This window comes from Sapajus apella, unplaced genomic scaffold, assembly GCF_009761245.1.
Source record: "Sapajus apella isolate SASKATOON/1434 unplaced genomic scaffold, GSC_monkey_1.0 scaffold1, whole genome shotgun sequence".
In the NCBI taxonomy this organism is placed as follows: domain Eukaryota; kingdom Metazoa; phylum Chordata; class Mammalia; order Primates; family Cebidae; genus Sapajus; species Sapajus apella.
In genome coordinates this window covers 70,136,379-70,140,081 of record NW_022436941.1, presented here as the reverse complement: position 1 = coordinate 70,140,081, position 3,703 = coordinate 70,136,379, and the positions used below count along the sequence as shown (strand labels likewise).

Here is a 3,703-nt window from a genome sequence, read left to right as displayed (position 1 = left end):
AAAAAAAAAAAAAAGAAAAATAAAAAGAAAATTACAGACTGTTCTCTCTGGTGAATCAGAAAACAGCTTTCATGACTTAAACCTAGTATCTTACTCTAATCTGATGCGTCTTGATCTAAAAATGTAGCATTTTGGATACATACACTTAGGTGATTTGGCTTCATTGTTTTGTTTTGACAGGCAGCTTTTGTGTCTCTCTTCTATAATTTAGTCTAGGGCTTCTCAGCCTCCTCACTATTGATGTTTCATGCTGGATAACTCTTTGCTGTGGAAGCTGTTCTACGCATTATAAGATGTTCAGTAGCATCCCTGCCCTCTACGCACTAGATGCCAGCAGCACCTTTCCTGCCATCTCCACCCAATGTGACAACCAAAAGTGTCTGTGGATATTGCCTGGTGTCCCTGGAGGAGAGGTTGGGTAATATCAAAAATTAGGAATCACTGCATATTTTATGAGACTTAACTATTTTTTAAAATAGTGAGAAAATTAGCATTGTTACATCATTGCAAAAACCTTGATGTCTGCATGCACACGTATGTTTATTGCAGCACTATTTCCAATAACAAAGACTTGGAACCAACCCAAATGCCCATCAAAGATAGACTGGATAAAGGAAATGTGGCACATATACAGCATGGAATACTGTGCAGCCATTAAAAATAATGAGTTCATGTCCTTTGCAGGGACATGGATGAAGCTGGAAAACATTATTCTCAGCAAACTAAAATGGAACAAAAAAACAAACATAGCATGTTCTCACTCATAAGTGGGAGCTGAACAATGAGAATACATGGACACAGGGAGGGGAACATCACACACCAGGGCCTGTTGGGGTTTGGGGGAAAGGGGAGGGAGAGCATTAGGACAAATACCTAATGCATATAGGGCTTAAAACCTAGATGACAGGTTGAGCACAGTGGCTCACGCCTGTAATCCCAGCACTCTGGGAGGCTGAGGCAGGTCGATCATGAGGTCAGGAGTTTGAGACCAACCTGGCCAATATAGTGAAACTCCTTCTCTACTAAAAATACAAAAATTAGCTGGGCTTGGTGGCATGCACCTGTAGTCCCAGCTGCTTGAGAGGCTGAGGCAGGAGAATCGCTTGAACCCAGGAGGCAGAGGTTGCAGTGAGCCAAGATGGCACCACTGCACTCCAGCCTGGACAATGGAGCAACACTCCATCTCAAAAGCCTACATGACAGGTTGATGGGTGCAGCAAACCACCATGGCACATGCATACCTATGTAATAAACCTGCACGTTCGGCACATGTATCCCAGAACAAAGTAAAATTTACATATAAATAAATAAACACCTCAACGTCTGGCTTAATAGGAGACAGCTGGATCCTCATGTCTATTACTTCTTTCATTATGCTGATATATGTATAGTTGGAAAATGAAGGAGTATTTTAATAGATTTTCAAATAGTTGTGGATATTTTTCTTTACTATTACCCCCAAATCACCAAGTAGTCGTTTCTTAAATGTTGCTTGTGAAATTAAAATTCTTCCATCTTTCACTTTGAATGGTTCTTTTACCTGTGCATTAATCATTTGGAAAATATTGGTTCACTGAGTTATGTTGCTCTTCCCAAATTTGACATGTTTTATCACCAATGTTATTATTTTAATATCAAAAAAATATGATTGTTAGCTGGGCGCAGTCAGGTTCACCTGTAGTCCCTGCCACTTGGGAAGCTTAGGTGGGAGAATCGCTTGAGTCCAGGAGTTCTACTCTAGCCTGGGCAACAGAGTGAGACCTTCTCCAAAGCCATTTTTTTTTTTTCTAAATCACAATTGTTAACATCATCAGCAATCTCATCAGCAAAGCCCTAAGTATTAGGATATTGTCAAGCCCACAGCGGTGAATATGAATTTTCCAATATTCTAATTTTCACTTGAAAGCTAAATTTTATCACTGGCAACAAATACCACCAGTTGTTTTCCTTGAAGTGACAGACTCACTTCATTAATTTTTGAGAAAATGTCTTACAAATTCTCAAGTATGAATAACTATAATTTGTCTGTCAGTTGTTCTTTCAAGTTAAAAAAAAAAAATGCATTGTGAAAAACGGCTCTTCAGCTTGTATCTCATGCAATTAAACGTGCACCTTCCCTCGCACCGACCGTCACGCTTGAGCATACAGCCACAGCGTTTTCGGTGCAGATCCCATTTTGTCATACAGAATATTTTTAAAGTGTACATAATGGTTGAGATTTGAGAAGTGTTTTCAATGCTGTTTCAAAGACATTCTTTTTTGAAAATATAGAAGGCTTCACAAATGTGTATGTCATCCTTGCATAGTGGCTGTGCCAATTTCTCTGTATCATTTCAATTTTAGTATATGTGCTGCTGAAGCGGACACTCAAAGACATTCTTAAGTGGAACAATGAAACTGGCATTTTTTTTTTCTGCAAGAGCCTTGTGGTGAAGTGTGGGAAGTAGAAAAGTTCCTTTTTAAAGTTTCCTTTCTTGTTAAAGAATAAGTATGCTAATAACTTTGTTAAGCCCTGTCTTATGTAGCTGTTAGACATGCCATGCTTACAGGCACGTAGAACATTCTATGTCCTTGTACTTTAACTGAGATATCTGTGCTGGACGTGCTCACAGGCATGCCCCAGCTCCCCATTGCTTTTACCTGTTTAGAAAAGCTTCAAGTTATTAGCCAATTGGGTTTTAGTTTAGATTGTGAGGTCTGGCTCCAGTCAACAGAGATCAGACACAGCAGTAAGGACAACCCTCAATGCATAAGAAATAAATATGTCTGTTATCCTTTGTTCTCTGTACTCTCATGGCAAGTTGGTGAGTGAGAATACCCTTCCTGCAGTCCAGGAAGTAAAAATTGCATTGCTGAAAGATCCTTTGTCCCAGTGCTAATTTTTCTTTGCAGCACCAAGCATCTATTTCCAACATCTATTTCCAACATGAAGAATACAGCATCTGCTGTATTCATAGTTTTATGCTACTGTCATTGTTTATGCTAAAGCTCAAGCACCATTGTTGTAAATATCAACACTACAGAAAAGGCTACTGTTAATAATACTAGTAATAATAATACTAAGGCAAACAATGTCTTAGTATTACTATAAAAACTAGTTGTGACCTTGGGGACCCCCAGAGGCCCAAAGACTACACTCCACACATAATTTGAATAATATAGAAAATATCTGCTGACAGCTAGGGACAATAGTAGATACACTTCATCAAAGTAGAATTTAGTATATTCTAGGAACTGCATGTAGCATTCCAGGAACATACCTTTCACTATCAGTCAAAATTATTGAAAGAGGCCCTGGCACGGTGGCTAACACTTGTAATTCCAGCACTTTGGGAGGCCAGGATGGGTAGATTACTTGAGACCAGGAGTTCAAGGCCAGCCTGGTCAACATGGTGAAACCTCGTTTCTACTAAAAGCACAAAAATGAGCTGGGTATGGTGGCGAGTGACTGAATCCCAGCTACTCGAGAGGCTGAGGCAGGCCAGGAGGTGGAGGTTACAGTAAGCTGAGATTGAGCCACTGTACTTTAGCCTGGGCAAAAGGGACAGTCTCAAAAAAAGAAAAATTGTTGAAAGATGTTTGCTCTCTTTGTCAAGAGTCTCAGAGGTTAGAAATATTTCTACAACACTGTAGTTTGTCATGATGGAGCGGATATTATAAATTTTCCTACATTTTTTTGAAACCGTTTCCACATTTGGCCTAC

At 39.5% G+C, this 3,703-nt stretch overlaps 1 non-coding gene across 1 annotated transcript; it reads right to left on the bottom strand.

The window, feature by feature from the left end:
• Positions 1 to 2,261: 2,261 nt before the first annotated feature.
• On the bottom strand, positions 2,262 to 2,367 carry LOC116554285. The gene has a single exon (XR_004270151.1). It is a non-coding gene; the product is annotated as a U6 spliceosomal RNA (small nuclear RNA).
• Between the last annotated feature and the right edge of the window lie 1,336 nt (positions 2,368 to 3,703).